Source organism: Oryctolagus cuniculus, chromosome 5, assembly GCF_051225735.1.
Source record: "Oryctolagus cuniculus isolate XC-2025 breed Fujian yellow rabbit chromosome 5, ASM5122573v1, whole genome shotgun sequence".
In the NCBI taxonomy this organism is placed as follows: domain Eukaryota; kingdom Metazoa; phylum Chordata; class Mammalia; order Lagomorpha; family Leporidae; genus Oryctolagus; species Oryctolagus cuniculus.
Genome location: NC_142871.1, coordinates 170,378,372 through 170,389,637, shown reverse-complemented (window position 1 = coordinate 170,389,637; position 11,266 = coordinate 170,378,372). Strand labels below are relative to the sequence as shown.

General features: G+C 46.2%; 1 non-coding gene across 1 annotated transcript; it reads right to left on the bottom strand.

Annotated features, from left to right (window-relative positions):
• Positions 1 to 5,139: 5,139 nt before the first annotated feature.
• TRNAA-AGC (transfer RNA alanine (anticodon AGC)) lies at positions 5,140 to 5,212 on the bottom strand. The gene has a single exon. It is a non-coding gene; the product is annotated as a tRNA-Ala (tRNA).
• Between the last annotated feature and the right edge of the window lie 6,054 nt (positions 5,213 to 11,266).

The window sequence follows — 11,266 nt, the reverse complement described above, 5'->3', positions numbered from 1 at the left end:
ATCCAGGAGTCAGGAGCTTCACCTGTGTCCCCCACATGGGTGGCAGGGACCCAAGCACATGGGCTATCCTCTGCTGCTTTACCCAGGTCATTGGCTGAGCGCTGCATCAGAAATTGGTCAGCCAGGACAAGAACTGGCACCCACATGGGACACTGGCTTCTCAGATAGCAGCTTTATCCACTGCCTACCTCTGTCTCTCTTTTTCACCATCTCTTTTCCTTAAGAAAACAAAACTTTACCTGAAATCCCCATAAATATTGGAATATATTGGTACAATTTTACTGCTTGGCTGCTTCTAAATGTAAGCTTGAATGAGGAACTTTCCTTCCACAAGATAACCCAGTCGGGCTGTGGCTCTCTGCATGAAGTGTGTGACTCAAGGCCCTGGCCCCCGTGAGATCAGTCACTTTGGAAGGAGGGAGAATGAGAGAAGAAAAGAGTTGAAGGCTATTCCCACTGTGATCCTGGGATACGCAAACCTGTCTGCAGAAGCTTCCCTTGATCTGAGTGTTATATCTTTAATAAATGGAAGGCACTGGCAGAGCGATCGATCCATAACAAAATGACAAAAGTTCGGCCCAGTCTTGAGGAGCACATTGTGATGGTCCCAGTGAGACTCCTTGTGTCCACTTGGAGCACGTGGCGTAGAGCTGGGGTATCTGCTGTTGTGCTCTCTGAACGCTCCAAGAATCTTGGTATCGAATGGAAAGTACGGTTTCGGCCAGCAACTCAGGGCTCACAGATCACCTGCCTGCTGTCTTTCGTCAACGCACTCTAACAGTAATGAAGTACCCCCTACTCTACTGTTTTTCAAAAACTTTTTGATGGCAAATAATGTAGAATAATTAACAGTAACACTTATGGGTCCCTGAGCGGCGCCAGGGCGCGGGGCGCCGGGAGGTTTCCGCTCAGCTCGCTGAGCCCTTGGCGGCGAAAGGGGCGTCCCCCGCGCGCCCCGCGCCGGCCTCCCGCTCCCCGCCCCGCCCTGCGTCTCTGTCTCCCACCCAGGACCTGTGGCCGGGAGCTCCAGAGCGTGGCTTCCCGGCGGGCGGCGCGACGGGCTGCGGGAACTCCACCGCCACCAGCGCGAGCGCGGGCCGAGGCCCTGTAGGAGCAGATAAAGACGTAAACTACGGAGGCGTCTGCGTTGGCCTACCATCTGGAGCTGTCAATATGGTGTCCAATCAGACAAAAACTGTACGAAAAAATTAAAAGAACATAACACGACCCAAGAATCCAGAGCTTGCTCGTCCATTTGGAAAGAATTTGGCCCCGACGACGTTGTGATTTGTGCAGATGTTTCCAAGGAAACTGCGGACTGTGTCCTTCGGCTCCCCCACTCCCCCAACCTTTAGGTGCCTGGCTAGGACGGCAGGTGCAGACTGAGGGCTGCGGTAGCAGCAAGGAATTGATTAGACAGTACACCCGTTGATGGAGCTCCCTGTGGTCCACGTGTGAGAATCTGAGAGGTGGCTGCACGCACCAGGGGCCGCCGTGCTCCGCCCACAGCATGTCCCCCTCGGCCACTCAGCACAGTCCATAGAACTCAGGTCTTTTCACTGATACTTTTTTGATAGTTTTTTTAATATAACAAAATCATTATTCTGTGTTTAACTTAAAATAATAAGCCACTATAAATGAATTCCTTAAAGTAATATATTTGTTCTCTTTCACTATTTCTACTTCTCATTACTTTTTAGCTGTAAAATTGGTAAACTGATTCTTATTAATCTCTCTCTCTCTCTTTTTTACTATTTGGTTTTCAAATTTTACTTAAATGTCAAAGAAATTCCTTTGTTAGGAACAATACTTTACATGGAAGTATTTCAAAGGAAAGCTACTTAAATTTGCATGCAATGTGTGCATGTTGATTACATGCCTATTTTCTGTAGTCAGAGGCTGCTTCACAGCCGTAAATCTCCCGTTCCACCTTGGTGTGGTTGTGACAGCTTTCAAAGCCCTGTGGATTGATGATTCGTGGGATATCTGGAAAGTTGTTATTGTGATAATGTTACGTGTATCTACTCAGTACTGCAATGTAAATTGCTGTGCTCACCAGTGTATTTAAACAACTAAAACATTTTTAGCCCTCTTTAAAAAATATTAATTATGGGCTACAGTGCACCTTTTCAATGCATGCATACATCATGTACTAATCAAATCAAGGTACCTAACATTTCCCCTTCTTGGACATTACTTCAGGCTTGTGGGCCTGGAACTCCTTTCTTTCATTTGCCAATAAAATATAACCTAACTATTTTGAACTGTAGTCACCCCTCTATGCTGTGTGATACTACAAACTTATTCCTTTGATGTAACTCTTACCTGTTACCACTATCTGTTACCCATACTCCCTCTGAGCACCCATATCCCTTCTTGTTTCCAGTAATTTCTATTCTGTGTTCAATTGAGTTTTTAGCTTCCACATATAAGGAATAAGCAAGTGGTATTCGTCTATCCAAGTCTGCCTTATTTTTCTTAATGTCCTCTATAACCATTCATTTTGCTGACAATGACAGGTTTTTACTCTACTCTAAGGCAGGATAATGCACCATTGTGCATGTACACCACATTTTCTTCACCCACCCATGTGGTGATGAACCCCTTAGTTGACTCAGTATCTTGGCTGCTGTCAACACTGCTGCAGTAGACACATGGTATGGTAGGATTTCGTGTCTTTTTGGCTATGTACCCAGTGGTTGGATTGCCTGATCAAAGAGCAGTTCTACTTCTAGTTTGTTAAGGAATCTCCATACTTTTTCCATAGTCAGTGTACAAATTTACAGTTTTTACAGGACTCTGCCAGTGTGTAATTTTTGACCTCATGCACAGTCATTTCCTTGGGGAAGGGTGGTTTGTTCTTTGATGATAGCAAACCACCTTGCTTGCAGTGACACTGCCTTCAGTCTGCATAGACTGGAGCAAAGTTAGGTTGCCAGCACATCTTGAATTGGTGGCAGAAAACAACCACAAGAAGAGACATAAACACAGACCAATTCCTCTTCATGGACCAAAATAATGATGACAGGAAAGAAAAAAGACAGAGTCTCATTTCATATGTAACTGAACAGCTCTTCCCCATTTTAAAAGAACTCTAAGTTCACCCTGGGAAATCTCAAGATGACTTATACCTGTGCCCTATTGATTCCACAACATAAAATATTCTGCAAGCTTCTTTATTTCTGTTTTCTAGAGAATTGCTTTTATTTTGTAGAACACTAGATAGGTGACAGTTGAAGAAGAGCTTTCTGCCAGTTCAGACCTGGGACTCTGGTCCTGAAGGCTCAGCCATTAGGTTCCTACCCACCCACATGGGAGACCTGGTTTCAATTTCTGGGTCAAGCCATGGTAGTTTTTGGCATTTGGGGAGTGATCAGCAAATAGAAATCCTCTCTCTCCGGCCCTCATTCCTTTTCTCTCTCCCCCCTTAACTAAATGATAATAACATTTTAATAAAAATACATTTTAAAATGTACCAATATCAAATGAATGGTCAAAGAAGCATAAAACAGATAGGATAAATAGAAAACAAGTAGAAAAACTGTAGTATTTAATGTCAACATGAGCAATAACATAAAGATGGACTCAAAGTACAGAAAGCAGGAAGTGTAGTGAAAAAAACAAAATCAAGATGATTAGGGTCCGTGTGCAGAAGGGCACAGGTGGTCACAATGAAAGGAAGTGAGAGTGAATACTTCTCATGCAAGTGTTTCTAAGGATTTCTGAATTCTCTTTCAACAAAGAGCTTGCAATAAAACAACCAAAGACATGTCTGGGAAGTTTTTAGCCATTAACCACTCAAGTAGATTTTCACCTCACCCTTTGCTCTCTGATACAAAGAAGACATATTATGTATTTGAAAGGCAGAGTTGGCTCCCAGAGCTGTCTTCCATTCAGTGGGGGTCTCCCACATCCATGGCAGGGGCCCAGACACCATCTTTTGATACAAAGAAGACATATTATGTATTTGAAAGGCAGAGTTGGCTCCCAGAGCTGTCTTCCATTCAGTGGGGGTCTCCCACATCCATGGCAGGGGCCCAGACACCATCTTTCCCATTTTCATGAAATGGAGCAGCCTGGACTAGAACCAGCACAAGTGGCAATGGAACATACTGAGTCAAACCCTGGCTGATTCTATTGAGGTTGTAATATGAGGGTGTGTTTCCTTGTCTATCGTTCTGTTGTGCTTGGTCACTGTTTTCTGTTTGACTTCACTGAACCCACACTCTGTCCTCTCTATTCTGTCACTGAGCCCATGGAGTGTTTTGTTTGATTGGTTTTAATTGTCCTGATTTATGCAACAAATCAAATTACAGCTCTGGCTTCTTTGTATACTCCATTCTTTCCTGAGACTTCCTGGCTTTCTGCCCATTTCAAGAGAATCTGTCATTACTTCTTGAAACACTGTTACAACTGTTTGATGATATTTGTCAATTATCCAATATCTACATCTTCTCATCATTGGTATCTATGCATTGCCATTCCCACAGGAATTAGGATTTCCTAGTTCTCCATATGCTGAATAATGTGGGATGTATCTGGGCCACTCTGAGCGTCCAGCACTGTTTCCTCTTTTCTTTTATCCAGGGTTGCTACTATTGTTTTTGCAGGCAGTGCACAGGTGTGTGTGACTTGCAAGTGTCACCAGCTCTGTGTTGTGATTCAATGCCCACTCCACTTCCAAAGCCTATTGAATGCTTTGGAGAGATTTCTGGAGTGTGTGGGAGCCAGTGGTCAGGTCTCAGAGTCCATAGTGTGTTGTGTAGCATGAGAGACATATGTCACATGGCAGAGGTCTGTGCAGGAGTCTCCAAGGGGGTCCACCTTGAGGCTGTTTGCACAGCCACAGCAGGACCTGTGGACTTAGTACTCCACTTGCTCACTTCCTGTTCAGGAAGCTGGGACTGCCATCCAGCTTTTGCAGTCCTGTGCTAAATTTGGGGCAGTTACCAAAGCAACCGAGGAGCTAAAGGACAGTTGAGTATCTTAGACTTTTGTGACCCCAGTTCCTCTGACCCACTGGGGGAAAAGCCCCAGCACCAGATAGCGTTGTCGCATGAGGTGACAAAGAGTCTTATCTTGTTGTGTCCAGGGGAGTGTTGTGGCGGGTATTTTCTGGATTTCTTCAAAAGCAAGCTGTGGAGAATGTGGGCATCGATCCCACCACCTCTCACATGCTAAGCGAGCGCTCTACCACCTGAGCTAATTCCCCGGCTGCCACTGCCTTCTCTCGTTGGTTTCCCTGAGCCCTGGCGGCTGCGCATCTGCACATCTGCGCCTCTGGCTGCTCCTGGGGCTGGCTGGAGCACAGAGCAGGTCAGCCCCTCTCACCACGACCGGGACCCCAACCAGGGAGCGTCTACCCACAATGGCTGGGGTCGGGCGAGGCCAGCGCCGCCTCCGTCCTGCAGGGGACACGGCCCGACGAGGGGGTGGGCGCCGCGGCGCCGAGACACGCGGTGCCGCCGGAATCCCACGGCGCAGCCCCGCGTGTTCGGGAGAAGACGCCGGGGAGCAGCCACTCGCGGGGCTGCACTGAAGCTCGGGGTGGCCAGGGCCGGGGGCCACCTCCCGGGTGAAAGAAGAAAAGGCAAAAGCCGCTGCTCCCGCCCGGTTTCGCACCGGGGAGCTCTCGCGTGGGAGGCCAGCGTGATGACCGCTACACCGCCGAAACACCGCCAGGAGGACGTCTGTCTTCCCTGGTGGCTGTGTGGTGACCACTTGGAAACGCGCTCTTTTAGTGGACAGCGAGCGCTGTGTATGAAATGCGCGTGACCGGGTCCTCCAGGCTGTGCGCACTCGCTGCCCACGTCCTGTCTGTGGAGAACTACAGCCTGCTCGCCGCGGTCCTCACACGACGTCCGCGTCAAGGCCAGCCGCCGTGCTGGGCAACAGGTCTCCTCATTCCCGGACCCGGACCCGCGTGCTTTGACCCGCACCTCCTCGGATCTTCACCCCCACCCCACCCTCAGCTGCTCCCGGCGCGCGGTACCCAGCACGTTTCTCTCTGCTTCTGCGAGTGGGACTTTTCAGATCCCACCCCTGAGGGCAATCACGTGCCTTCTTCTCTGTGGTCCTGAGTTAATCCATCATGGCGCCCTCGGGGCTCTTCCATGCTGCTGCAGTGACAAGTCTCTCTCCCTCCCTCTTCCTCCCTCCCTCTCCTTCCTTCCTCTCTCTCTTTCTCCCCCTTTCTTTCTTGTTATTTTAAAGGCTGAATTGCATGCCTTTGTGTGTCTATACCACATTTTATTTTTCCATTTACTAGCTCATGGACAGTGATATTGAGGTCATGTCTAGACTATTTTGAATAAAGCTGTCTTGTACATGGATGCCCCAGTATCTCTCGGTAAACAGATTTCATTTCCTTTTAGTGGGTGACTAGTCGTGACATTGCTTGACCCATGCAAATTCTGTCTTTATTTTGGTGAGGAAGCATCATACTATTTTCCATAATGGCTCCACTAATTCATTGTCCACCAATAGAGTGCAAGGTTCTTTTTAATTCACACCTCCCCAAGCACTTGCTAAGTTGTACTTTTTGATGATAGTCATTCTAATAGATTTGAGATCATATTTCACTGTAGTTTTGATTTGTGCTTCCCTGCTGAGCTTTTCTAAATATACTTGTTGCCTCATCTTTGGTAAAATGTCCCTTCAGATTCTTTGCCAGGTTTTCATCAGATTTTCTGTTGAGTTGGGTGAGTGTCCGACGTGTTAGTAAAATGTTACCATATTATCTGGAGTACGACCTTAGGCTGTGGCTGCACTGCCATTTTGTACAATAAGCTTCAATCCTAAGCCCAGTCTGGCTTACTAGAAGTCAGGTGACCAAATGGCCCAAGCACAAGTGTCACCCCCACCCTAACGGGATTCACTGCTCCCACTTCCTCACCTCTGCAAAGCTTTATAAGACCTGTTCTTACAGGCTGCTATTCTCTCATGCATGGGAGGCATCCTGTTGGGTTTCCCCCATCCCACAATAAACCTTCTTTATTCCAGTGTTGGGTGTATTTTGCGATTTGTCTTGTGGTGACCTTTCTCTATGTATTTTTTTTTGACAGGCAGAGTGGACAATGAAAGAGACAGAGAGGAAGGTCTTCCTTTTCCATTGGTTCACCCCGCAATGGCCGCTGCAGCTGGAGCACTGTGCTGATCCGAAGCCAGGAGCCGGATGCTTCTCCTGGTTTCCCATGGGGTGCAGAGCCCAAGCACTTGGGCCATCCTCCACTGCACTCCTGGGCCACAGCAGAGAGCTGGACTGGAAGAGGAGCAAACTGGACAGAACCGGTGCCCTGGGCACTAGAACCCCTGGGTGGTGGCGCCGCAGGTGGAGGATTAGCCTATTGAGCTGCGGCGCCGGCCTATGTATTTTTTTTCATAACCTCTAATCAGATATGTAGTTTGTAAATACTTTTCCATAACCCTGGGCTGCCTTCTCATAATGCTGTTGGTTTCCTTTGATTTGCAAAAGATTTTTATGTTTCTGCAGTCCTATTTGTCTACTTTTTGCCATTGTTGCCTAAGATTTAGTGTCCCATCCAAAGAAATATGACTATGACTCACAACTAGGAGCTTCTCCTCTACCTTTCTTCTTCTAGGAATTTTAGATTTTCTGGTCTTACCTTTAAGTTGTCAGTACATTTTTAGTTGGTGTTTTGTATTGGGAAGATACAGTTCTAATTTTCATTCTTCTGCATGTAGTACCCAGGTTCCCAACACCATTTCGTGAAGAGATTATCCTTTCTTGATTGTATATTCTTGATGCCTTTGTCAAAAACCCAAAGACTATATTCAAATATGTTTGGGTTTTTTACTGGACTCTCTATTGTTTTGCTTTTAATTTCCAACTATTTGAGAGCTTGTTTGGAGGTTCTAGCAGGGGAGCGCAGCTACTCATATACCCTTGACCGAAGACCGGTCCTCCTCTAGCGGGGAAGGTTGTCCTCTTCCACTGAGCACGCAGCTTCAGGAGGGACCTGGAAGGTGAAGGAGGAAGGGGACACCCGCCTAGCCAGCCAGATCAGCTGAATCAACCCTGCCGATCAATGGGGTGGCAGAGATCACAGGCAGATCGCCCTCACATCCAGTTTCTGATTATTTGAAAGAGAGAGGGAGAGAAAGGTCTTCCATCCACTGGTTCACTCCCCAAATTCATCCAACAGCCAGTGTTGGCCCTGGGCCAAAGCCAGAAACCAGAAAAACAAGGACCCAAGTAATGGAGCCAAAACTTACTGCCTCCCAGGCTGTATATTAGCAGAAGCTGATATTGGGTTGGAACTGGAATTCCAACTCAGCACTCTGGAATTCAGGCACTCTGATTATGGGGTGTAGGCATCTCAACTAGTGCTTTAACCACTGCAGCAGACACCCAATTTAGTCCCATTGCTTTACATGTCTGTCTTCATGCCAGTACCATGTTATTTTGATTACTATGGAGTTATAGTAGATTTGAAGTGAATCTGCTTATTACTTTGATTACCAGTGACATTTTTCATATGGGATCAGGCAGGGTGCTAGATTAAGTCCACAAGCTGGAAGCCACACCTCCCCTGCCCAGTGTAATCCTATCCACTACCTGACAGTCAAATAACCCCTTTCCCAGGATGTATCTCCCCTCACCTGGGACTTGGAGGTGGTATGAGGTAACCACACCCCTTTCCACCTCACCAGAAGCCAGCAACTTGGAGGGGCTTGCTCTCTCCAGGGCACCATTTCTGTACTTCTCTCCCCATCCTGTCCCTTCCTGGCCCACTCTATCCCTGAGCCATGCCCAAGTGTGTGTTTTTTTCCACTTTGTGTTAGGAAAAGAGGCGCAGACTAGAGAGGAGGCAGTGTACGAATTTACAGCCAGACCACATTTCTTCAGAGAAAATAAATTCATAGAGGTGGGTGACCAGCTGCCTGTATGCACACTGATGGGCCTTGGGAGCCTGGAAAAGAATACAGGGTGGGGGTGTGAAGGCAATAGGGTATGAGGCCCAATTGAGATTCAAAGGCAAGGAATACATTCCTATGTTTATCTATCTTTTGGGCAATGAGCAAGAATGGCTGAGGCTTATGTCCTTGTTCCATCACTTTGTGCACTGTATTTGTGCCTGAACTTAGAATGCTTCAATAGGTAAAAGAAAATGACCTGGAATAGGGGTTTAGACCCTACCTCGCCCACTACATTTTAACTGTGTGAATTGTTCCAATCCGTGAAGACTGGCTATCTCTATTATTTGTGTCTTCAATGTCTTTTATCAATATTTTATATTTTGAGGGTACAGATCTCTCATCTTCTTAATAAAATTTATTCTTAGGTGTTTAATGTGCTTTTTGTAGTGGTTACTAATGGGACAGTTTTCAGGACTTCTTTTCAGATAAGTTGTTGGTTCACATTCTTTGACTCTGTACTGTCTTTTGCGCATTCTTCACAGACTGGCCTCATGTAGATGGACATCACCAATCATCCTGCTTAGAGATTCAGGTGCTTCTCAAACTTTTGTGTTCCAAGCACTGTCTTCCTAGTGGGCTGAGGAAACTGGGACTCACTTTATTTCCAGTGGATTCCTTCACTGTGGGGGAGGGGGAGGGTCCTGTCTGGTGTATGTCCCAGTCATACAGATCGGACTTCTAAAAACACAGAACCTCCAAGGCAGTACTTAACAGTCCCACCTTGGCTGATGCACAAGGTTACCTGACTGCTGTGTTGTCGGTTTTGTTTTCCCTGTGTCTCTTTCACTGTCTTCCAAGTAACACTCTGGAGCTTCTCTGTGGCTTCCTTTGGGGAGACCGCACCCGGACAGAATAAGGCACCTGAAATGGGGTGTGATGTGTGGGTGCTGAGATGCCCTCACTGCCACTTCTCTGCCACATCGGTGGCTTATGGGGACAGTAGGTGAGAACACTTGTGAAAATGCAATATAATCTTAGTATTACTAACCTCTCCAACATTATCCTCTAGCTCTTATTTCCTTCACTTCCATTTCATCGTACTTGATATAAACAGCATTATTTTTTTCTCACTAATTTTCTACAACTCATTTGGGAATTAAATGTTCATTTACATACACATCATGATAAAATGATTAACTTCTACTTCAGTTGGCCTAGATTATCAGATTGGATAAAAATAAGGAAAGAAGACCTTAGTAGTATGCAACATGTATTCTTTGGGACTGTCTCTGAAATCTGTTGTTATCTATAATGTTTGTACTGCCTTTTTTTTTTTTTTTTTTTTTACAGGCAGAGTGCGCAGTGAGAGAAAGAGAGAGACAGAGAGAAAGGTCTTCCTTTGCCATTGGTTCACCCTCCAATGGCCACTGCACTGATCCGAAGGCAGGAGCCAGGTGCTTCTCCTGGTCTCCCATGCGGGTGCAGGGCCCAAGCACTTGGGCCATCCTCCACTGCACTCCAGGGCCACCACAGCAGAGAGCTGGCCTGGAAGAGGGGCAACCAGGACAGAATCCGGTGCCTCAACCGGGACTAGAATACGCTGTGCTGGGGCCGCTAGGCAGAGGATTAGCCTAGTGAGCCGCCGCTCTGGCCTTGTACTGCCTTTTAAATTTCATTTCATCGATTAAAGAACTGGGACATTTGTGCAGTAGACTTTTTGACATTTGAATTGTACGCATTCCTGTGGTGCCATAAAACATGTTGTTGCCAGTCTCAAAAGGAAAAATACCATACATTCTCCCTAATACAAATAGAGCACCAAAAAGGTAAACTATAGAAGGGAAATCAACACTTTGAGATGCAATGACTTTGAACAGCCCTTGTCTCAACAGTTGAAGAACTTTTTTTAATTTCATGCTATTTGTTGAAGTCTTAGTATAATCATATGTGTATAAAGATAATTGAATATAGATACTAGAAAAAATAAGAATGGAGTTAGCATAGGGAGGAGGAAGAGAGGTGGGAGGGAGGGTACAGTGGGAAGAATCACTATGTTCCTAAAGTTGTACTTATGAAATGCATGAAATGTGTATTCCTTAAATCAAAGGTTGTTGGAGGAAAAAATGTATTCTCCCCATTATTTTCCATAAATGCACAACTAGACTGATGGGCTGGATTAGATTCCGCCTGATGTTTTTGCTTTGGCAAGGTCCATACAGGAGGGGTCAGATTTTCCTCTAGGTGTTTATGAAACTGATGACCCCATGATGGCCAATGTGATTGTGGTAGCAAAGGATGCTACGCAAAGTCATAAAAGGTCAGGAATATATTTCAGAGCAAGATAGGTGTTGCAGCGAAGCCACGTGTATCAGAACATATTTAATCT